The sequence below is a fragment of the Xenopus tropicalis genome, chromosome 5 (assembly GCF_000004195.4).
Source record: "Xenopus tropicalis strain Nigerian chromosome 5, UCB_Xtro_10.0, whole genome shotgun sequence".
Taxonomy (NCBI): domain Eukaryota; kingdom Metazoa; phylum Chordata; class Amphibia; order Anura; family Pipidae; genus Xenopus; species Xenopus tropicalis.
In genome coordinates this window covers 105,068,841-105,094,442 of record NC_030681.2, presented here as the reverse complement: position 1 = coordinate 105,094,442, position 25,602 = coordinate 105,068,841, and the positions used below count along the sequence as shown (strand labels likewise).

Below are 25,602 nucleotides of genomic sequence, written 5' to 3'. Positions count from 1 at the left end.
AGTCTGGTTTCAAAGAAACAAATATCAACAGTTTTAGAATTGTAGAAACTTGTAGAAACAAAAGCTGCAATAGACATTCCAAGTGTGCCTGAAGCTTCTATGACAAAATGTATACTTAACCTGCAAAATGCTCTGATAAATAAAAGAATGTGGCAATGCCCTTAGCGCTGTAGGCTTCTATACATATCAGTGGCCTGTTTGTATTTTTAACTTCTCTTTCTCTCCTTACTGTATGTTCCAGTTCCAGCAAACTCTGCTTGTATCCAGCACCCATGCACTTTATTGAATACATTTGCAAATGCATAGCCATAAATAAATGCATATTATATATAGAAAGAAAGTATGCCATTGAGAAATCCTGGACCTCCTATTAAATCATGAGACAGTATAAAATGTCCTTTATCCCACTACCTCTAGCCAGAGTCTTAACTTCTACTCAGGTCCTTTCATCACTGATGGCTTCCTTATCTACAGGTCCCCATCAGTATTTTATCAGCCAACCTCATTTGTGAGCACCCCAGTCCACTGGAATCCTATGATTACAGTATGCAAGCAGTTGTTTACCAAGTGGTGCATTTGCTATTATAAATGAAATGAGCAAATGAAATTATTCTATAGCCATGTAACATACTGGTTTAAATCGCTATGTCCCTAAACTGTACAGCCCAGTTTATGTCCTTATCCTGTGTTGCCTTACCTCACCCACTTTCCAGAAGCTCTGCCTCTTTATCAGCTCAGAAGTCAAGGCTGCATAGAGAATAAATGGGCCAGCTGGCAGTAATAAAATAATATAGCTGATGTTTGCACAATTGTAGGGTAAAAATCCCACTATTCACTTCAATATATAACAGATTGAAGTATATTCTGTATATTTCAAGTGACTGTTATGAAACACAGTTTTAAAAGAAGGGTGCCATGTCTGAGCAAGCACAGGTCTTCCCAGATACACATTTTATGTAGAACAATGTAACAAGAAAGAAGCTATTGCTGTACATTCCTTGTCGTAATGTATTATCTTCTTTCATTTTTTCATAAGCAAATCTAAGAATGCTTTTACCTTTGAAAGGGAGGGATTTATACGAGGATCCGGTACAGCTATTGCTAAGGCAGATTACAATCATCACAGCTTTGCTTCCAGTAGAAGAGAATGTAACTGAATTTTATTATGATGCTGTAAGTTTCCTAACAGACATTTAGAGAAAAGTGGACATGTATACAGCATGTGCTCTACCAAAAGCAGCTGTGTCTTATTTGATATTTGCTAAGTTAGGACAAGAGTATTAAATGAAGAGCCCATAGTAATTAAGGAAATTTAAGAACCCTTAACTAAGGACAACAACCAGAGTTTACAAGAAATTATTGGCTGTCAGAGAGTTTCTGGCAGTAAAGTCTATCAGCATTTTATAGGCACCAGATAGGAAATCTCTGTTTAACTCCAAAAACATCTTTCTGAACAGTATGATAATATTACATGTTTTTAGCCTAAGATGTTTTCTGGTTCTTTTGAGCATTAAAGGGCAATAGCCCTTAATACATTTTAGTATCTGCCTAAGGGGCATTGTAGGTAGTTTGCTATTTGTGTAAAGTTGAATATGTATGTGTTATCCGAACAGGGGTATTATACTTACTGGATGTAAAAGAGAGGAAATATCAAGGGTGTAACATCAAAGGTTAGCTCAGTGATCACCAACCAGTGGCTCGAGGGCAACATGTTGCTCACCAATCCCTTGGATGTTGCTCTCAGTGCCCCCAAACCCGGGAGTTACTTTTTAATTTCTGACTTGGTGGCAAGTTTTGGTTGAATAAAACAAGATTTACTAAAAAATAAAGCCCCCTGTAAGCTGATAGTGTGCATAGAGGCTACCTAATAGCTAGCCTTAGCCCTTATTTGGCACCACCATGAACTTTTATGATGCTTGTGTTGCCCTCCAAGTCTTTTTACATTTGACTGTGGCTCACGAGTAAGAAAGGCTGGGGATCCCTGGGTTAGAAGATCCAGCAGCTGATGAAGGCCATGGAGTATAGATGTCCTAGATCTGTCCTGAATCATGTGCAGTTTCTTTACCCCACTGCACCCCTGCTTCTCATTTTCAGTATTTCATACACAAGAATACAGGAATGTAGAATGTCTGATTCCTTATTACCAAATGGACTGAAGTTCTTCCCACTATTATGTGCATTTCTGTGCATTATTATTTTTTTCATTTTAACAATAAATGGTAGATATTCAAGTGAATATGGGCTGTCCAGATCACACTATGATGCCACAAATGATAATGGAGAAAAAGAAATCTAGATTTTTAAACCTGTGGTTGGACCAGATAGATGCTTAAACCACAGGGTTAAGCTTTTGTACTCTGGCTTGTACATGTCGGGAATTCCCAGTAAGCAAATGCACTTTCATTATATTTTCAGCAGATCTTGCCAAGTAAATGTCACTAGTCACAAGTTTATGTTAAGTCACTTTGTATTCGGCAGAACAGTGAGCTATAATTTAGCATTTCTTTCTAGTATGCTACTAATGCATGTTCTCAGTACCTGGAATTGAAAATTATAATCTTAGCACTGACCTCAAAATAAGTACGTCTACCTCATATGCAAACATGTATTAATTTTAATGCTATTCCCAGTAGTTAAGTAATTCCTCAAATTATTATGTAATGTTATTTATTGTTGACTGCTTAGGCTACTTAGGTTCTAAATATACAATTTGAAGCAAAACTGTAATTACTGAGAAAATATTCTTATTGCTGTAAGAACAGACTCTAATGCCAATGGCTTTATATTTTTGACACACTGTCATATAGGAACAGTTCAGTGCAGCAGAGTTATAGTGCATACTGGCTTATGTGGCTTTTAAGTTTGCTTATAATTAGGTTTCTGATAGAAAGTATCTATCTTACCTACCTAAAATATGCTGGAGCTAATGTTTCTAACCCTTATACTGTGCGGAAGCATGGATAAAGGGGTAATTATGATGAAATACAAGACATGGTATAGGAAAGTACATTTTGTCATTTTATAGAATTGTATACACATATCTACAGCAGAATCTAACATATCCTTGTATATAAGATGTTTTTGAGATAGTTGGGGGGTAGAAATCTAATGTGCTTTTGTCAATTTTTTGACAAAGGATTTTACCATACAAATCATATTTGTGCATTGTGTTCTTTTAATGTTTTTTAATGTTTTCTATACTTTATGTGTCCACCTGTATCAACTCTCCTACAAAAACACATTACATTTTGCAATGGTGAACTGATAAACAAAGGCCCCCTTATATAATAAAAGGTACAAGATCAGTAACCAATAGCAGCCAGTAAGATGTTTGCTTTCAAACATGTGTCCAAAAAGTAGTATTTGCTAATTAATTGCTATAGGTGTTTCAACCTGTAGCCAATGTTGCTTTTTTTTTACATAACTCCCCTGGTATTGATTTTTTAGTACAATCTAGGTAATAACATATGTTCCATTATCTCAACCCATTGATTTCTAACTATGGGGATGGCCCTCAGTAGTGGAAAGGGCAGTTCTGCAGCAGTGCCTAAAGGGGCTCAACCTGAAGGACAGTTAAAGTGAGAATTGGAGGGCTTGCTCAAAGCTTGACATTTTTAACCTAAGGCTAGTTGCTAAAAATTGCAAGCCAACAATCAGCCCCTATGCTGGCACCAGCTTGCTACCTCGCCTGCACCCAGAAGCATTGCCTCCACCTGGGTGCAGGCAGACACAGTGGATATCAGCCAAAAACATGAGACTGTATTTCCAGTTGATTTGCCTGTACCCGGGTGGAGGCAATGCTTCTGGGTGCAGGCAAGGTAGGAGGCTGAATCTTTGCCTGCAGAAAAATGTGGGGCTGCAAAATTTGCTTCTAGACTTGTGGGGCTCTGGTAATGTCATACATTTTTCCCAAAATGTATAACATTTCATCAGCATTAGCCTTATTATGTGTCCTGATGCCACTCGCTGACTATGTCTCTGATTTGCAACACTGCAGCTTGAAAAATTCTTCTACTGTACATTCTTCTACAAAATTCTTTTTACAGAAAAAATTCAATGAACAGTGGCATCACTGTAGGATTTGTTGACAAAATGGATAATTTAATATTCCATAACTAATTTGAAATAATATGCATGTGCTGCATTCGTGCTCATGTACAAGTCTTTAATTGAGAATCATAAAAAAGCTGAATCATATGCAGTGACACTTCTGGATCCGTTATTGCTTGAGACATCAGTGCCGCAGCCCCCTCAGTCCCCCATGGAGTGTGCTGACAAGGGCCAAGATGGGGGGAAGACACAATCACTAGTGTAGAGAGTACACTTATGCTCTTTTCATTTGCCACTTTATGTCTAGAACAGTTGACTGTTTTTAAGGAATACATGTTTAAAATCTTTGCTTAAGGCTGGATTTTGCTTGCATATCCACTTCATGCATTTTGCTTTTCCATTGATTGGTTCAATTCATTTGCACTCAGGGCATGCCGTGTTGCTGCTGTAAGATTGCCAAAGAGAGATTACTGCAGGTTTTCATTATTAATGTATTGTCTGTTAGCATCACCTGCAGCAGCGCTTGTTATGCATTGAGTAGTTCTGCCGCTGGCATTTTCCCTTCCTGCATTTCTATACCATTTGTGTATCAGCATAGGCGGAGGGGGACTTTTTTGTTTGGGGAGGCTAAAGATGGGCCATACATACTGACCTAAAGCTAATGTGAGACTTAGTGGATTTGCTGCTGGTGTAAAAAATTAACCTCCCAACTACCTCTTGCCATTCCCATTGACTTCCAAGGATTCTGTACAAAAGTGCGGGTGGGGGTGCTTTTTTTTTTACCCTAAAATGCTTAGGATGTAAACGTAAACATTTGTGTTTGTGATCAGTTTCCTTAAAGAGGTAGTTCACCTTTAAATTCACTTTTACTATAATGTAGACTGATATTCTGAGACAATTTACCATTGGTCCTCTTTTATTTTTAATGGTTTTTCAGTTATTTAGCTTTTTGGGTCTTATTTACCTAGCAACCAGGTAGTGGTTTAAATATGAGATGGGAATATGAATAGTTAAGGGGCCTGCATGGAAAAATAAGTAATAAAAAATGATAACAATAACAAAATTGTAGCCTCGCAGAGCAATAATTTTGGCCCCTTATTTGAAATCTGGAAAGAGGCAGAAGAGAAAGGCAAATTATTCAAAAAAATGAATTAGGAAGACCAATTGCAAAGTTACTAGAAATAGGCCATTTTATAACATACTAAAAGTTAACTTTAAAGTGAGCCACCCCTTTAGATGTGTTTACGTTAGTTTTATAGCAAGAAAGGCAGTGGGTACTGACACCCCAGGCACATTATATACAGTGAGACACAGTCTGTATTTACAAAACCAGCACATTATATGCAGTGAGAAGCAGTGGGTACTGATGGCAGATATTCAGGCCCTGGCACTATAACATGGGCACGGATACACAACATTGGCCCCACTGTAACTAACTAGAAATGAACAAAACAATGACAAAAAAAAATAGTGCAAAGTGCAAAAAACAACAACAACAAATAACAAACAATGAGCTTTTTCAGGGGGAAAGAGTAAACTTACCATCCATCTGTTAGGACAGGTGATAGATTATAAATTATTATATATGTCAGGTCAGGCAAAAAACAATTTAATGTCAGCTAGTGATTCAGCCTTTAGAACTGTATAGTACCTGTGGGAATGGGATGAAATCTGCAGCAAAAGTTGGTTCTCAGGTAAAGTTTACAGTCTGTAGATTCTTCTTTTCAGTCTTCAGTGCCTTCAGTTTGTAATATCTCCCGAGCCCTGTCTGCATCTGTGCTTTGATTGGTCAATTTTACTGTCTGTCAAGAAAGCTGTGCTCTGATTGGAGAATCCGCAAGAAGAAAGATCCAATCAGAGCACAGCAGTATGGGCTTGCAGGAACAGAAGATTTCCAGGACAGAGCAAAAATGGAGTGAGGTTTTTTTTTTTTGTTTTTTTTTTTTGTAATGTGCCAAGCAGGTTTGGGGAGGCTTAGCCTCCCCTAGCCTTATTGAAAATCCGCCTATGTGTATCGTGCACAGTCTGGCAAGTAAAAACAGTGTTGATGTTTGAACCATTGAGATCTTCATATTTCATTTGTTTCAGTTATGTTCCAGGAAGCAGCCTGAATTTTACAGAACATAAATGATTGCTACTGATTTGGTCAATAATTATCCATAGCTCCCAACTGTCCCGATTTTTGCGGGACAGCCCCTCTTTTGACAGCTCAACCCGCAGTCCCAGATTCTTACTGAAAAGTCCCTCATTTCCTTTTGTTCTCCTGCACTGAAGCTAACAAATTTAATTAAAAAGTAGCTCTTGGGGGAACTGAGACTTGCAGCTTAAAGGGCAATTTCAGTTTTTTTTTTTTTTTTAACAAAACTGTAATAACACATAAAACAAAACTTCAAAACCCACAGAAATGTGTTCAAACTTTAAATAACCTGCCAAATGTAGTCAAATGTGAGTGGTATTTAGGGGGTGTAGTTGCAAAAATGGACGTGGTCAAAAAAATTCACTGCAGGGCATTTCTTTTTGTTCCTTTTTCCATTTTCAAAATGTTGGGAGGTATGACTATCATTATTGCTTTATGTAAATATTGCAATTACTCGCTGAGTGGCTTTTTGACTATATTAGACCCCCAGTTTTGACTGTTGGGTCAAAAGGCAACCAGTGTTTTATTTTTCCACTTTTTGTGGTCTGTCTGCTTGTTGGATCAATAGGAGCTGCATGACTTGCTCCCCTCCTCTATTCATCCAGACCTCTACTTCCTTCTGTCCATTCACAAGCTTTCAAAAATTGTATTCGCCATTGCTATTCACTGTTTTTCCACCTAATACATACTTAGATTAAGAAGTGGCCTGAAGGAATTTTAATGGGTAGAGTAAGAGCACATAGTAAGCTGTTGTGTATGTGACTATGTGCGAGTGTGCATTTCTGTATTATGAGATGTGGTGTGTGACATTAAGTATATGCTCTTTTATGGTCCCTGTTTTTCTGAGCTGACTTCCACATAATAACTGCATGGAAGCACTACTGTCTATCACACACAGCTGCCTTTGGAGATGGGTGTTTGATAGCTTCAGGTTTCCCAAAGACACCCGTGGCAATAAGAAAAGGCCCAAGTGCCATCACCCTCATCCTGCTCTTCTTGGTCTCTGAAATAGACATGAGTGAATTACAAGAAATTTAAAAACATATTGAAATTAGTGGATGCCCACTTGTCTCTTGTTTTGATATGAGTCCTGTTGTGGGACAGCTCACAGGGTGCTATTTAACTTTCAGTACAGCATCTATATATGATCATGCCGACATTTGATTTGCTGCAACTGATTCTTCCTGAATCAATCTTTTCATCAATACAAATCACAGCCGTTTTGCTCATCTCTCTCCTGTCCAACTAATTTGTCTCTTTCTAGCACAGACCGTTAATTAATGGCTGAAGTGCCCTTTATGTACATTTGAAAGCCCTGAGATAAAGCCAGGGGCAATTAGCATCTTGAATGTGATTGGAATTTCTGTGATAATACTCGAAATATTATGTCATCAGGAAGAACCCCGCTAAGCTGCTACCTCAGGCATACAGAAACTCTATAGTGTGTTCTGCACGTTTCTTCTTGTATTGGTTTATATCATGTGACATATGACAAGTGAGATCATATGGAGTGTTATTTGGATGGACTGATTACAGTAGGCGGCTAATGCCTTTGGCAGAGACCCAGCGGCATAAGCAGATTAGTGAAAAAAAGTGGAGAGTTACAATATGCATCTCATTTTAAATTACATAGCCATGAAAGGAACACTTGGACAGTGCCAGGTTATTTGAACTTTCAGATAATAGAGGTGCATAGAGTTTGAAGTTTTAGGTAATGATCAGCATGCTATCTCAGCAATTTAGGCATCAGAAGGAAAATCATTTAAACCCCACTGATTCCCTTTTTCTCAGATGAACTGTGTATTATGTTCTCATAAGACGGAGAATGGATCAAAGTGATTCTCGTTGAGAAGATGCTGATTCAGCAGTCAGTGCAAGAGAGGTTCTTTATACGGAATTATCTTAGAAAAAAAGGTGAACTAAAAAGAACAATGCGTGGGTGGGTAAAAGTCTATTAAATCACAAAGGCCTCCACACTGAGATACATTAAAAGCAGTGTACAGTTAGCTGCAGGGGAGAACACTTTATTCCACAGATCTGATGGAGTAGGTGCAGTGCAGGAAATCTAGGTCCCTGCATGACTGGATTAGCTAAATTTGATTTCATGCTATTTCTTAAGTGGTGTAGTATTATAAAAAGCACCTATGTCAAATGTTAATATTTTGCCCTTAGGGGCACAACATTTTGTTAATAAATCTATAAATTCAGGAATATAAAGTCTTAAGAATATGATGCTATCTTGGAATACTAAGACTCCCTTACTGAGACATGGAAAACATTACATGATTTAGCTATTTCTGCATCAATATCAGCATTAGGGGGACAATTTTAATGCTCGTAGAGTTCTCTGCAATGTATGTTTAAAATGTATTACACAAATCTTACATTAGATATTCACTGCTTTAAGGGCCCTGATGGAGATTCTGGGTAGTTTAATAATGTTCTGTCTGCCGAGAATGTTTTGTATATTAGCAAAAATCACATTAATTTGCTTGAAAAGGGCTTGCATACTGTTTGTGTTATTAGCATGAAACTATCAAACCTTTAGATGCTAAGTTTGTTAACAAAATCCTATTTGCAAATTATGTTATTAATATGAAGGGACAGTGGAATTGACAGATTCAATGACTGGTTGGATGTCATAAGTTGCAAATGTTCAATTGTCATTAATTGATTTGCAATTTATCACTTAGTCATTTCTTATTTTCCTTTAATTACATTAACATTGAAAATCAGTTTGTGCAGAAAGTAGCAATAGGATTATATGTTCAAGGATTTGTACTTAAATCTGATGGGCTAATGAGAAAAGATGTCTTTAGTCTGCCTGTTGCTGTAAGATGTGCCTAAGTGGCCCTTCAGTCATTGCTTTGATCAATAGACAGCATCAAGATGCTAAATAAAAAGCTATAAAACTAACAGACATCATTCATTTTCAGCAGTTCGCATTAAAGGGGTTACCCAATAAAGTGGTTTTCATTCACTGAATTATTATGTAACGGTTTACCAGTCTATTGATTAGGAGAGGGGATATGTAGCTGGAATCCATTTGGTAATTCCCTTGTTTATACTAGACTCCACTATTCAATACTAATCAATAGGTCTCTGAATATATGGGAACGTAACACAGGTTTTCATTATGAGGCAAATCATTTTGTTTTTTCTGCAATAAAAACAAAACCTGATCAAACATGAAGCAGTGCAGAATCCTACGTTATACAGAATCCTTTACATGGTCCAGGGGGCCAAGTCGCTAAAAAATGCCTATAGACTCTGATGTATTCTCTGCAGAGAAAGTCAACACAAAATACAGCCATAGACTCAAATGTATTGAGGAGTAAGGCACCACAAAAAATTGCCCATTGATTTCACAAATGCTAACTTTTTTGGGTTTCGACAGATTTATAGAAACTGGATGGTCCTTTAAGATGATATGAGAGGATGCAGCTTTGCCTGCTGGGCTCGTCCCCAGTTATCTACGGAAGCTGCACGAAAAGTGTTATTTTAAATATCCTTGGCCCTTGGTAATAGACTAAGTGCTGTTTGTATTACTTCTTGTTGAAATACAGGTAAATGGGAAGAAACAATGTTCACTCTGCTTTGATCACTGCTACCTCGCATCAGACCAGTGATCCGATTGCTTTCTACACCATATCCATAAGTAGCATCAACATGTTATATAATCACTTAATATAACCAGTTTGGTCTTTAGTTTAATGGGATCTGACAGGCATAGTTGGATCCTATCTGTAAGGGAACAAGTCCAAAAGTGGTTATTTATGTTCACATTTCAGGAAAAGTCTGAATGCAGTCAATAGAGCAGTTCAGTATTCTAGAAGTAGAATGATTTGAATGAAGGTATTCAATGCTGGGTTAAGAAAGGATGACAACTGATGGCTCACTTGATCGATAATGCTAATATAAACTTAATGGATAGCTACAGGGAACACACACTTCAATTAATGAATCCAAATATATTGAGTGGTCCATGGCCTGGCACAAATGACTGTGGGCACTTATAAAATGACAATATTTAAAGATACATTTATTGTACTATTTCATTGGGTGGCAGAGATCCAAAATGTGTGCAAGGCAATCTATTGTGTTTATTTCTAGGGTGTCTGTAGTCTTTAAGTGTTAGAAAGCATACCTGCAGTGTTTATTGTTCAGAAGCATTCCATGTAAATTGGCTAAATATGTGAGCCCTGCTTTATAGGATTTGAAAGTTATTTTCTCCTATCCAGCTCCTATCAAAGTGTTACTGGCATAGCCTATGGTTTGACCTTTGCCTTAAAGGACATGTAAACCCCACACACAAAAATGTAATAAGCGAACAGCCTCTTTGAAATCTTTGAAGGTTAATAGTAAGGCTGCAACATCTCCTTAATCACTTAGATTTCCTTCTCCTCCTGTAATCCACTCGGAATTTGCTTTGACTTCTGGCTTGTGGGCATGCTCAGATGTTCTAAACTCAGATTACTAAACACGCCCCCAGTCTAGCAGCCAGTGAAGAGATGGCATTGCTGGTTCCCATAGAAACTCAGCGCTAGCTGTCTGCTTCAATTTTTTTCTTCTGACCTCCTCTCCTGAGCTCAGCTCAAACAAAGTAGAACTTTTATCAGAGACAATTCTGCCTGCGTGAGCCTGTATTCTTGATGAAATGTATGCTGAATAAGGGTCTGTGGGTGTATGCTGTTTGCAGATTTAAATGTATCTGATTATGTATTAGAGGAAAAATGGCCACCGGGTGAAGGCTGCTATTTGCTTTAGGAAAATGTGATGGTGCTAGCAAGCGGAGGGGATATATGCAGTACTCATTATGCCATTTGGGTGGGGGAGATGTGCCTAACTGATATACATTCTAGGCAAATGTAGGCTTTACATGTCCTTTAAGTGCCATTGTATTTTTAACTGATGGCTCCCAACCTTCTCAGTTGCCTTCCATAACCCTTCTGTTGTTTTAAGATACCCTAATAAGAAGCTTGGAGAGGGTTGGCTTACACCAGGCAGGCATGTTCTGACATTAGCATTGCAGCCACGTGAATACAGACAACTCATATCACAAAGATACCCTAAATTTATGGCATGGATTTTCCCCTGTAATAGGCAAGAACATGCAAGGGTGTAGTGGCTCTTTGGAATGTCCATTCTAGATCTGGATCACTAGAGTAAGGGGTACCATTTCTACATTCCAGTTTTCTAGAATTGCATAATTAATGATTGTATTACTAGGCAAAAATATGTATATATGTATCAGGTTTTCTTTTAAATTACCCCGTATGGTTTAAAACAAAGTTTTGTGTCCTTTTGTATAACTTCATGGTACCAAGAGTTCCTAATTCTGATCAGCCAATATCCCAAGTCTACAGTTAGATGCTGGACATTTCTTTGGGTTGTAAATCAACATCTTAAAGAAAGATTTCCAAATTAACATGTTTAAAATATTCTTTTTTTCTTAACAAGTGATTGGTGACTTTGCATTCATACGCAGTTTCTTCAGTGTATGGCAGTGGTATTTCTTTTGCCTGCAGTACAGAATGAGCTCTGAACATCACTACAGTCCAAACAGGTGGCAGACTTGTGCTTTGTTCTGACAGAGCCATCATTACTGTTCACCTACTGTTGGGAAGCCAAGGTAATTTGGTAATTAAGCAGACAATATGGTTTGCTTGCTGTTTCTTTACAGCTTCCCTTTGCCTTAGAGGCTTCCAGTGCTGATTGATCTGACTGGCTGAACAGACTGGAAAAATACAGGATACATGAGTCCTAAGTCTCATTTGAATGTGTAGTTTTTGTCAGTTAGATAGTATTGTGTGCAACTGGAATGACAGTATTTTAATTCATTCTTTAGTATACATGGATAAGATATCTAAAACATGTTGTCATGCGTGTAACATAGTACAACATGAACAACTAAATATCTGACACATCCTATAGGTTACTGCTGCTATTTATTCAATATTAATTTTCACATAAACTTGCCCGCCTACGGTGGTACTAGGTTTTCTGGTTTTCATTTATGATAAAGCTATAGTGGAGAATCAATGTTGGGAGAGTTGTTGTAGATTATGCATCATGAGAGACAGTAACAACATAGTTGTTTGCTTTGTTTATTTCCCAGAATTCTTCATTTCCCCATCATGCTGTATACTCGCACAATGCACAGCAATATTCCATCAAGGTGAATATTATCTATTGTAGGCAGCCTCCAACTTCATAGACAGCAATTATGGAATGCTATATATTGGGGTGTGGTCCAGCTGTTTTTCACTGCTCGGTAGGTGCAAGTGAATTGGGTGCAAGTGAATTGGGTGCAGAAGTATCTGTAGTACTGGCAAATATGGACTGACATTTGCTGTAGAGGCAAAAGAGTTGTAGTTCGGCCCAGGTGGGGGGCTGCAGGTTGGACATGCCTCATCTGTATGTTTATTTTCAATTACACTATTGATTTGGCAGTCTGGTTGAGTAATTTCAATCAATTAAGGTTTATGGGGAGATTGTGGGGTTGTGATGATGCTGAAGAGATACATTGAAAAAGCAAATGTCACCTCTATGGTCCTATTTCCATAATGTATATTATTGCTGTATATGCGTATTGCATGTTTAATTCTGTGGTACTAGTAAGTATCCTAAATGTTAATTCAGAGCAAACTGAAATGCAATCATAACCCAATACTAACAATATTTCATTTTATCAATTGACTTTTCTTGCTTCCTCTGGTTGGGGGAACCAAGACGCAAGCTATTAACTTAGCAACAAAACAGAATAGCTGTTATTGCCTGCCAAAATAAAAACAATCCACATTTATTGTATAGAGATACAAGGTCTAATTGATTGATTATTTTTAATCCAATATCCCAAAGCAAATCCCTGAGTATGTGCTGCCTGCCAATGTTTTAACTGTGATGTTCAGTCGATCTGAACAGAAAAATAAAGATATCCATCAGTGTTCTAATGGACTCTTACCTTGAATTTGAACTTTGTGAAAAAGGAAATATTGTTGTGAGTTGACAGCATAGTCAAGCAGCCTGCCAAATCTTCCATTCCTCACTGTAACTCAGTAGTGGGATGCTCCTATATTGTCATTAGATTACTGGAACCAGAGCATGCCATCAAAAAACAAAAGTTGTCCATTGCTGTGGCTTCATTGAGATCCTCCAATATCAGTCATAACACTGGAGCAGGTAAGGGTCCATTAGAATATTATCGGATATTCCATAAATACTGTAAGGATTGGAGTAATGAAGGACAAGGGCAATAGCCACAAGTTATAAAGTAGTTTAATGTTTTTGTTTTGTCAGATTTCAGTTATTATGAATCAGTTATGCTAATGTATTTTGCAGCCACCATTTTATGAACTGATTAGTATTCAAAATGTTCTTGATTTGTTTTCATTTGAGAAAATAAGGTTTATGGGGAGATTGTGGGGTTGTGATGATGCTGAAGAGATACATTGAAAAAGCAAATGTCACCTCTATGGTCCTATTTCCATAATGTATATTATTGCTGTATATGCGTATTGCATGTTTAATTCTGTGGTACTAGTAAGTATCCTAAATGTTAATTCAGAGCAAACTGAAATGCAATCATAACCCAATACTAACAATATTTCATTTTATCAATTGACTTTTCTTGCTTCCTCTGGTTGGGGGAACCAAGACGCAAGCTATTAACTTAGCAACAAAACAGAATAGCTGTTATTGCCTGCCAAAATAAAAACAATCCACATTTATTGTATAGAGATATTATTATTAATTTTTAATCCAATATCCCAAAGCAAATCCCTGAGTATGTGCTGCCTGCCAATGTTTTAACTGTGATGTTCAGTCGATCTGAACAGAAAAATAAAGATATCCATCAGTCTTACCGTTATTTCAGAGTCTTAACCCTGCACTTCCAGTGCTCCCTTTCAGCACTACTAAATATGCTAAAATACTGTATTAATACTACTCATTTTATCTTCCAGCTTGCTTTGTTCATAAAATAGATATGATTATAGCACTGTCATCATTATTATTAAGGTTTATTTCTGGAGCACTGGAATTTTTCGTAAGAAGCAGGGAGCACAAGCAGAAAAACAACAGCACAATAGACCTTGCTGCGTATGCTTGAAGTTCGGTAGAAATTGGTTAGAGGATTTGAAACCTACTTGTAATTAAAAATGTTTGCAATTGAACTGACTCAAACTCCTGCTGTGATGTAATCAGTGTATTAAAGGTTTCATACCACTGTGGTCTAAGTGTAATAGTACATGGGGTATTTAGTCCACAGTCATTCAAGGAAAACTGCCTCCTTCTGCCTGTTACCACTCCTTGCTGATGTGTTAATGCACATTTTGTGGTGACTGCATGCCTTTGAGTCCCTGTTCTAGTGACTCTCCACATGCAACCTTATTTGTGCTCCTGACTTACCCACCTCCCCACCGTACCGGTTTAATATCATAAACATATAAATATAACTTTCACCCAAGGATGGGTTTGAGAATGTAAGAGTTCTTTTGTTCTCAGGTGATTTTACAGAACAGGACAGTGATGTCTAGGGACAACTACATCATAGGCTGGGGTTGGGCAGGTTGGAGTGGGAAATGTGTAGTTTGGGGGAGATTCCAGGCAGTTAGGTGTGGAGGGAGCAAGTATTGGAGGGAATAGAGGTTTTATATGGGGTGGAGAGGCATTACTGCACAGGAAAGGTGGGGATGGATTGGAAATTACGAATCCATTGCCGATTAATTTGCAATATCAACCCTGGCCTTAGCTGGTGATTTATTGGTTAGACCAGGTGATATACTGGCCAGATCACAACCCAAAATGTAAATAGGATTCTCTACAGATTTTATACAGGCTGTCCATTTCAAAGCTTATTCTGCAGATTTCAGGTTTTCAAATATTTTACATTTCCATTTTAAAATTAATATTTTTTTAATCAAATTATAATAGCTAGATAAATATCATGCCTATAAGATAGCATTCAGTAGTTATAAGATGGTAGATATTCCACATCTTAGTGCAAAGAATGGTTGACAATATGGACATTTCATCTTTTTACATAGTGATAGAAATAGAAGTGGGAGTGGGAGTAGCCTGGGAGGAGTGATCCAGACACTAGAGAACTAGTTAGGCACTAGAGAACTTGGTTAGGTGTAGTAGTTTGTGCAGGAAGGGAGAAGCTAATAAAAGGAAAAGGCAAGTAGAGCAAGTGATGTAAAGGAAGTGATGTAAAGGGGATTGTCGGTGGCAGGTTGGTGAATAATTGGAGTAGTGATGAGCAAATTTTTTCGGCAGGCATGGATTCGCAGCAAATTTTCCACATTTTGCCGTTGGCGAATTGTTTTGCGCAACTTCCGTGAAAATCCGCCACAAAAAATTTTGTCGTGCGGAAATGGTTCTTTGTCACACGTTAAATTGGGTACGGTCATGTCTAAAAGGTTGCAGTCGCGACAAAAAAACGCGGGCGTCAAAAAAAAATAGACAAAGGCGGCAAAAAAGAAGCGGACGCCAAAAAAATCACGCAACAAATGCGTTTTGCAAATTTTTCTATGTTCCATGAATTTTCATGCCGTGTCACGAATTTTACGGCGAAGCGAAATGGGACAGATTCGCTCATCACTAAATTGGAGTTGAAATGCCACTTTTGGCTCCTTGGCCATGATAGCTTTACAGTGGTGGTGTATGTCAGGAGTCAGGTCTAGGGTCTGAGTGGCAGATATTGTCCTGTCGGACAGAGCAAGTTGAGAGGTGGAGAATCAGGCCAGGGTGTGACAGCAGGCTGATCCTTACCTGTTTATCGCAGATCTTTATAACCAATTCACAATGTCTGGTTTACACTGGTTTGCACCTTTCCAATGTTAATGGTTATGAAATTAATGTATATGTGTCACTGCAATTGGTAGTAAACAAGCTGTGGAAACATTTTATACCCAAGATTTCAGCGGAATGGGGTCTGTTATTTAAAGTGAGGGAAGGGATCATAAATTAACACTGCCTATGTCATGTAAATTCTGCAAGTCTAAATTGCCTGTATTTACCCAGGCCATGGTAGTACCAAAAATAGATTAGAGCAGTTTGAAAAAAATTATTAAAAGCATGTGAAAATATTTCAATGATTCTTCTGTACTTATATATGTTTGTTACTGTCCTTGTTGCCCATGCATGTACTGTATATGCTGCAGTTCTGACTTTGTTCTGTCAATCTAAATCTTTCAAAAAGGATTGATTGATTGATGTGGACACATGCTGCTGGCAGCTACGAACTCCAAACCTGTGTATACAAGGAGGCACAGTAAGAAGCTGACATGCAGAATTAGTTCTGTTGGCACCTTCAAACTATGTTTGATTGATTAAAGCTTTCATCTTTAATGCTGCCAGCAGTGCATTTTTTTTCAAGGGATTTTTTGTCTTGGAAGTAGGGGGAAATAGCTTTTCTAAGAATGTTATATATATATGTGGATTTTTTTTATTAAGTATCATATTGTTATACATGTATACAGTTTACCATTGATACACATTTGGCTACACTTTTAAAAAATTCTGCACCATTTACATAACTATAATGTTTTATTTGTGGGGGGCTCTCTATAGTCCATCAAAAAAAATGTGTAGAAAGCAATGATCTCAATTCATGCAATGGATTTCAACATTTTGTAAAGTCAAGTTTAATAAAAAGTTTGTTCACTGATACAATGCCATAATTAATAAAGGGAAAGAGCAGTGCTGTTGCATCATAATGTTGATGCTCTCTGCTAATTCTCTATATATAGCATAGGAATCAACATGTCACAGCAATTCACCATAATGATAAGTATATCCCCATCTGCTATGCACATTTGTAATGTACTGCCTGTGTATAGGTACCCTAAGTCATTTTTAATGAAACTCTTACATGCTTCAAATCTAATTCACTTATCACCAACAGTTTGAATTATTGGGAAAGATTTAATTGCCTATTTTGAAGAACTTTACATTATTTTAGTGTTTGTATAAAATAGTCATAACAGTACTGAAATGGGTAATGTTTTGTAACTAAGGCTTGAAAGTAGCACAACCAAAGGAATATCATCAAGCATTTTTTTTTTTATAAAGCAACTTGGACATGTTACAAAGTGTGCCCTTATATAAAATAAACATTGCATCCTTGCAGTATTTATGGAATATCCGATAGTGTTCTAATGGACTCTTACCTTGAATTTGAACTTTGTGAAAAAGGAAATATTGTTGTGAGTTGACAGCATAGTCAAGCAGCCTGCCAAATCTTCCATTCCTCACTGTAACTCAGTAGTGGGATGCTCCTATATTGTCATTAGATTACTGGAACCAGAGCATGCCATCACAAAACAAAAGTTGTCCATTGCTGTGGCTTCATTGAGATCCTCCAATATCAGTCATAACACTGGAGCAGGTAAGGGTCCATTAGAATATTATCGGATATTCCATAAATACTGTAAGGATTGGAGTAATGAAGGACAAGGGCAATAGCCACAAGTTATAAAGTAGTTTAATGTTTTTGTTTTGTCAGATTTCAGTTATTATGAATCAGTTATGCTAATGTATTTTGCAGCCACCATTTTATGAACTGATTAGTATCCAAAATGTTCTTGATTTGTTTTCATTTGAGAAAATAATGAACAGAGCTTAATTCATTTCTGTTCCATTTGTCAGTACTGACATTGCTTTTGCCTTTTTCATTTTTTTCTGGTATACCTCTGTGTCTGCAGGTAAAATCCATGATTATTATGGTACTACGGGGAAAAAAATTGTGGTACTGTGGGAAATGTCAGCCCTAAATTGAATTTATGCCAAATGCTCATATAATATTAGTCATGTTAAATATTTATTGTTGACAGTCCTATTGATTGTACGTATGCCTAATGAAATATAAATCAATTAGATTTAGGCAACACAATTTCCAAGTTTTGCAACTCCCAAGTGATTTAAGGATTGTTATTATTAGCAATAATAATAATAATTATATAATGCAGAAGAAAAATACATGGGATAGGAAGATTATAAACTAAAAGTTTAAATTGTTCTTCTGTTCTGTGGCAGGAAATTCTCTGGCATCAAACCAATCCACAAACCAGTCACCAATATCAGAATGGTTTCATTAAGCTATTGATGTAGTGGCCCACTTCTCTGTTTAGGGATGGATGTTTCAGTTTGGTACAAATAGCCTCCTTCACATATTTTTTAAACTATCTGTCTTCTCTGTCCAAAACTGCAATTTGTTATCCTTAAGGGTTTAAATGCTGGGGTATTCCCTACCACTCAGTTGAACTGAATAAGCCACTTGGGTTGAGCATTGAAATGCTTTCAAGAATACTCAGAAGTCTAGTTGCTTATTTCTACTAGACACTATTAATTACAACCTTGATGGATGAAAATCTTAATAGATATATAATAAGTTGAAAAAATAAAGCATGTGATTGTTTTTTATTGGCAACTGAAATTGTTTAAGTTAGAACCTATGTTTGTAAATAAGCGTAAAGGAGACCAACTGGCCAATAATACCTAGAGCTGCAAAAACTATTATCCTTAATAGCCCCCAAATCTATGTCAGTTACAAAAAAAAACCCTGAAAACATTTATATTAATTGCAAAACTAGAATTCATATTATTTTTGACAAAGTGCATAACTCTGCATTTATCAACTTTAAACCTCATTTGGCAGTTTGCTTCCCCGTCCTTATGCAAAAAAAGTGGAAGCATCCTGCATGGAACCTATTGTATTACAGAATTCAGTGTCATTTGCACTTTCAATGCAAAGTGCAAATTAAAAAGTAATGGACCAGTAAAAGCCCTGAGGTACTTCACTAACAACTCAACAAGAAAAAAAAATTCCACTACTCTTTGTAATCTGTCTTTCAACAAGTTCTCTCAAAGTACAAGTATATTCAAGGCTAACATTCCTTAATATAATAACTAATATCCTGTGTGGTCCTATATCAAGTGCTTTAGAAAAATCAGAGTGGATCACATCCACTACAACCCCTATGACTAGGCTTCTACTCGCCTTCTTGTAAAAGGCAATTGCATTTTTCTATAAAGATCTATTACACATAAGACCAAACAGCACTTAATGTAACTGAGGTTGCAGGGACCTGCCTCTCACTATATCTTAATGTTCTTAGCTGTCTTAATGTTCTTAGTTTGTGGGCATGTTTCTCACGGACATTTAGGACATGGAAAATTAGGACTTCCAGTAATGGGGTAATTGAGGTTTAAAAAGACTTGCTTCCATCAAGCATGAACCATGAATGTAAATTCACAAATATCATTTATATTGATCTTGAGGATGGCAAGCAAAACATACCACAGAGGCATTAGTCAATTAAGCTGTAAAGGGAAGGGAATAATTAAATTCCTTCCTGAACTCAAGAAGGTAATCAGATTTCTCTCTGGGTCAATCAGCTTGAACACCTGCAGTTGCTAAAAACTTATCTAATAAATTCTTAAATGTTTTTCCATCATTACGGTATACATAGCCAAGGAATTATTAAATATCATTAAGTGTCCAATATCAAAAGGTATGCGAACATGGCAAAGGTCTGAGGTGGAGGTTGGCAGGTGGAGTGCTGTCTCTATTTTTGCTGATGATGCTAAAGGACTGATTTATTAAAAATCCATTTTGAGTTTTTTTTTATTAGGAAAAAAAAAAAAAGAAACACAAACATTCAGTTCAGGGACTCTCCAATTAGGAGTTTAGTAGTTATTTGGTTGCTAGAGTCCAAGTTACCTTAGCATCTAGGAAGTGGTTTGGATGAGAAACAGTTCTATGAACAGAAGACAGTCTGAATAGAAAAGAAAGTTACAAAAACAATAACAATAAAACTGTCTGCTGGGGCCAGTGACCCCAATTTAAAAACTGCAAAAAGTTGCAAGAAAAAGGCAAATAAATAATGAAGAGCAATTTAAAAGCTGCTTAAAATAGGTCATTCTATAACATTCTAAGGGGCCAGTTCACTAAAGGTCGTTAACTGCAGAGTTTTATGAGTTAAAAAGTGTTTGATAACTAAGTACTGATTCATCAAAGTCATTTTGCATGCGTTACTACTCATAATTATCTAATAGAAATAATACTAACGCATAATCCACAGATATACTTGAAGCGTTAAAAGGATAAAATGTGGCGATAATTACTGTGAAACTTCCCAGGAGTAGGCGTTACTAAACAAAATTGCAGCTGGTGATTGTCTGTGGTGACAAGATGGAGTTTGCAGTCAGATTATCATGTACGTGATCGTCCTAGAGTGATGCATTCTCCAGTTTTCAGGGAATTGGTAATTTTCAGAACGGTAGTTTTCAGAAAGTAACGGTTACGTGCGTAATAGCGTGCGCTAATATCGTGTGCTACAAAATAACGCATAAATATATTGCATGCTTTAAAATAACGCTTAAAAATATGTCATCGCAACATAAATAACGACAATAAAATCGCTTCTTAATTCAGACAAGTGTCTTTTTTGTTAATCGATCGTTAATTCTCCAAATACAATATAAGAAGTGATAATATTTTTATCACATGCTAAAAATAACATATTTTCGGCCTATAGTGAATTGGCCCCTAAAAGTTAGCTTAAAGGTGAACCACCCTTTTAAAGGGAATAAAAAATGTTTTTAATATAGTAAGTTAGCCAACAGTATAATCTAGAAAGGCTGGAATGAAGGAATGTCAAAGACAATAGCCAGAACACAACTTCCTCCTTTGCATCTCTCTAACCTGTTAGTCAGTTGGCATCTTGAAGGGGGCCACATGGGATATGACTGTTCAGTTAGTTTCCTTTTGACACTGACCTGCATTTTCACAATCAAAAACAAACCAGCTGTGCAGTTCTGTCCCATGTGGCCCAACATCTAGTCGCTGACTGACTAAAAGGTTAGAGTGATGCAAAGGAGGAAGTTGTGTTCAGGCTATTATGTTTGACATCCCTTTACTATAGCCTTTATAGATAATATTGTTGTATAACTATATTGAAAATATTTTATATTTTGCACGGCCTATTTTTTTACCCAGTTTTATTTTTACACTGTTCTGTGCCTTTTTAGAAGGATTTAGGGATTTTTGTGGGCAGCAAGCTGTGTAACTCTAGGCAGTGTCACTGAGTGGCTAGTAAAGCAAATAAAGTACTATCTTCCATAAAAAATGCCATTAACTTGAGGAAAGAAAACAAAATTTTGCTTCTTTATAGGTCCCCATTAAAGCCTTGAGTATGTGGTGCAGTTTTGGGCTCCAGTCCTTAAGACAGATATTAATGAGCTGGAGAGAGTGCAGATATGTGCAACTAAACTGGTAAGAGGAATTAAAGAATTCAGGTATGAGGAAAAACTGTCAAGGTGGGGGTTGTTTTCTGTGGAGAAAAGGCACTTGTAAGGGGTCATGATTACTCTGTACAAGTACATTAGAGGGGATTGTAGACAGTGGATGATTAACCTGAATTTCTACTTGGGAACAGTCTCCCAAGTAGAGCCCGCCTCACATATTCGGAAGGAACCTTACTGGACATCTACGCATCAGATTATATTTGGATCCATTTTCTATGCAAGGGAAACTGATTTTCTTTTACATTTATACTTAAATGATATTGTGTTGTGGTTTTAAACTTTTTTTTAAATATATCTTCACATTGGGTGAAAACTGTTTGTCCACGCTTGCCTTCATTGCTCACATACTTGTTCTCCTGTATATTGCCATATGTTCCACATTCATCAATTCACTGGTCTGTATCTTCAACACAAATCACTCTTCTAGCTTTTTCTATATCAGGAAAAATTATGTTTAACTCATTTTTCTTCACAACAAAAATGTACTAAAATCTTGTAAGTAACTGAAAAACTGAAACAAAGTAATACTATAACCGTGTTCTGAATCTACAGTCTCGAATTGTTATACATGGTCGAATACATGACAGGCGCATCGTTGGGACTTGCCCTGCCTCTTAACAACCTACCACACGACCCCTCCTATCCCTCGAATCCCAGAAAAATTACACAGACACCAGTTTTTGGATGAAAAGGGCCGCAGAACATTTATTAACATCTGAAGTTTTAATTTAAAACATACCGTAACAATCCAATAACTGCTCAATGCCACTAGCGCTGCCATCCTAGCCCAGAACCACCTACTCCTCAACAACTTCACTTCCTGATACACCTCCTTACCCCTGAGGTGCCAGGCGTGCCAACCACCAATAACCATGCAACCATTGGTTCCCAGACTCAACCACCCCCACCATCAAAACCTGTATAGGAAGGGAGGGTGGGCGATTTCCTGTACTGCCTAAGATGGAACAGGAAGTGGGAAAACTCCAATTTATACCCCTTGCTTGCCATATTCAAACCAACCAATCCCTCGCTAACTGGGAGTGGCTTACAACCCCTATGGCTCTGTCATGCCCCTTGGTTCCCTACACCTTGCTAAGGGTCACCGGTCACTGCAGTGATATACTTGTGTAATTGATTCCTAGATTAGTTACTTAGTTAGTTAATTAGTCATTAAATGGGCAGCGTACACCTTGTGGTACAGCAGCTGGATAGATTCTAAAGAGAAGATTTATATATCTTGCTATAAGACAGATCAAATGTGGAAGATAACAGGGGCTTTATTTACTGAGGCTGGCAAAGCTAGTAAAAGTGTGTCATCATCCGTGGTAAAGGGGAAGAGTTGTGATAGAGTTTTCTATCCAGAAAGTTAAAAGTAAACAGTTCAGCTGAGGAGAACAGATAAAAAAGACTGTGAGTTTTTACAAGTTTTGTAAGTATTTGTAATTTTCCTGGATTAGGCTGAGGCAGTGTGAAAAAGAAGTTTCTGAGTTATTTAGGCTGCCAGTGGACTAGTATGTTCTGGTAAGGAAAATAAATTTTACTTTGTTTATTTTCCTGTGACAATTGCAAAGTGCCCTATTTGTGCAAAAACCTGCTGTGAATAAAACCCAAATGCATTCCTACTTAAAAAATTAAATTGAATATCTCTTGCTTTGGAAAAATATATTGCCACGTCTACCAGTTGAGTGAATTCCCACAACACATATACATTTTTGCTGCACGTGAGCACAATAAGTGGGACATGTGTTGAACATGTATTTAGTCACGTGTGGCTAATTTTTCTGCTGCAAATTTCTGTGCCTCTTTTGCAAAAAAAACCCGCCAATGGTGAAATACGGAAGTTGGCAACGAATCCATGCATGACGAAAAATGGGCGGAGCTTCATGCTAGATAAGAAAGTTACTGGTTTCAGCTCAAGGTTTCAGCTTCTGTCTTAGGAAGGAAATTAGAAAGGTGTGTATTTTTACTTCCCCTGTAAACTGGGTAATTTGTTCTGCTCTCATCAGAACCAGGTAGTGAGACAGAAAATTAAAAAGTAGAAGTGGTTTTAATCCCTTGTTGGTTAGTTCTTGATATCATAATTGAAAAATATGCATGTTCTTAAATTAAAATAATAGGTAAAAGCATATTTAGTAATTGTCCTATTTTTTAAGCTCATATTGAAAAATATTGTATACTACTTTAAACTGCAATCAAGCAACTGAAAATATTTGTATTTTTGCAGATCTGGACAATACTTTGTCTCACTGGCAAAGATTTAAATGAATGTAGGGCAGAGTTGAGCTAATCCAGAACCTAATTATTAAGTATGTCGTTTTTATTCATATACTGTTTTTTTTATTTATATACAACTGTTAGCCAGATCAGATAATACAAATAAAATGCATTCATACCGAATATGGAAACACCAGCTTATGGTTGTTTGCTCTTTTGTTATTCAAAAGCGATTCTTTAGCAAATTTCTAAATAAAAAAAACTGCTACATCTGTAGGAATGGGCGGTTGTATGTAAAGTTGTAAAGCATAACTTATTTATTCATTCATTCTAATAATTTATTAGCAGATCATTTAATCATTCATTTTAACAGGTTGTTTTGGAGAACTGGAGTATTACACTTCATGACAGGCAAAGTGGAAGAATTGGAATGCAGTCAGGCCTATGGATATAACATCTGCTTTAAGGAATATTATTTGCTGTCAAGTTGATTGTGACTCTTTGTGACCATGTGAATAGTTTTTCTGTATTATATATAATTATATAAAATATATGTATTATATTATGATTACAATCATGTGACTGGGGGTGTTTCACTTGCTATATGTGTCTCTAAACTACAAGTATGATGAAAGAAAGCACAGTAGATCTGATCTTAATCCTTAATAAACCATTTTTATAAGCACATTCAGAAAACAGGAAGATTGCATGCAGGTTTGGCTAATATATAGGCAACTCTTTATTGCAGGATATATAATAATTCCAATGTCAGAGATCAGAACAGTGATTCATTTTGTTACACAACTATATTTAATATGAGTAAAATTAATAGAGCTTGTGATTAACTGCATTCTTCTTATGCTTTTGATTAAACAAAATCCATATTTTCATTTTCTTATTATAAGTTACTAACTGATGTTTGTCTCACTACCTCTCCCATTCTACGTCTCACTACCTCTCCCTTTCTACATTAGGAGTTTGTTTAAGTAGAGATAATGATTTCTGGTAAAAAGGTGCTTTCTTTCTACAGTTGTTGCCTGTGTCTTAGGGTTAAAAATAGGTTGATTATGCAGTGGTTTTAACAGCGACAGTTTTGCTTCTGCAATTGCTCTGAAGAATTAAGGCAAGAATTAAGGAAACTGTAAAATGAATGTACTTTCAGTTTAATGGATCTGCACTTACCAGTGCAGGAAATACCTAAAAAAAAGACAAAATACAAGTAGAAAAATTTATTAATTGAACGTATGTTGAACATACATGTAACTTCTTGACTATAGACCATAGAATATATGGAACTAGATGTCACAAACTAGACTGCAACATGCTACCTATTCAGTGTTTCTGCCTTCCATTATGGGGAGAACTTGTTGCTGAGCAATGTGTAGTTCCCTCTGTGGTCGGCATGTGATCTTGATGGGCTACTTGGTATTATTCCCTAACATATTTTGCAGTTTATTCAACTGCCTCATTTAGTGTCAGCAGCTACAATTATGAATCATTTATTTTATCAGAAATTTTTATAATCATTACAACTGTACTGTAATTGTAATATTAGTCACTAAAATTGGAACAGAAACAAAAGTAGTTTAAATAATTTAACCCCCTTTGTACTTGAAAGGAAATTATTTAGTAAGGCAAGCAAATAAAAAATACAGTACAAAAGTGCAACTGATCTGTTGAAATTTACAATAAATATACAAAAGAGAGGTGAATGATCAATGCACATTCCCTGGCCATGTCTTTTTATTAAAATGTAGTGTAAGCAAGTACATACATTTCCAAAAACAGGGTTTTAGTTACAAGGTCATAATCATAAAATTGGTATACCATGTCAAGGTAAACCCCATACGGTGGTCCTTTGTTGATATTTTTGGTATGTTTGTAATTAA

The 25,602-nt window shown here is 36.7% G+C and overlaps 1 protein-coding gene across 4 annotated transcripts in view; it reads left to right on the top strand.

The window, feature by feature from the left end:
- The window catches only part of fgf12 (fibroblast growth factor 12), a 221,866-nt gene that overhangs the window by 163,747 nt on the left and 32,517 nt on the right, over nt 1-25,602 (top strand). The gene's annotated exons all lie outside the window — the stretch shown is intronic.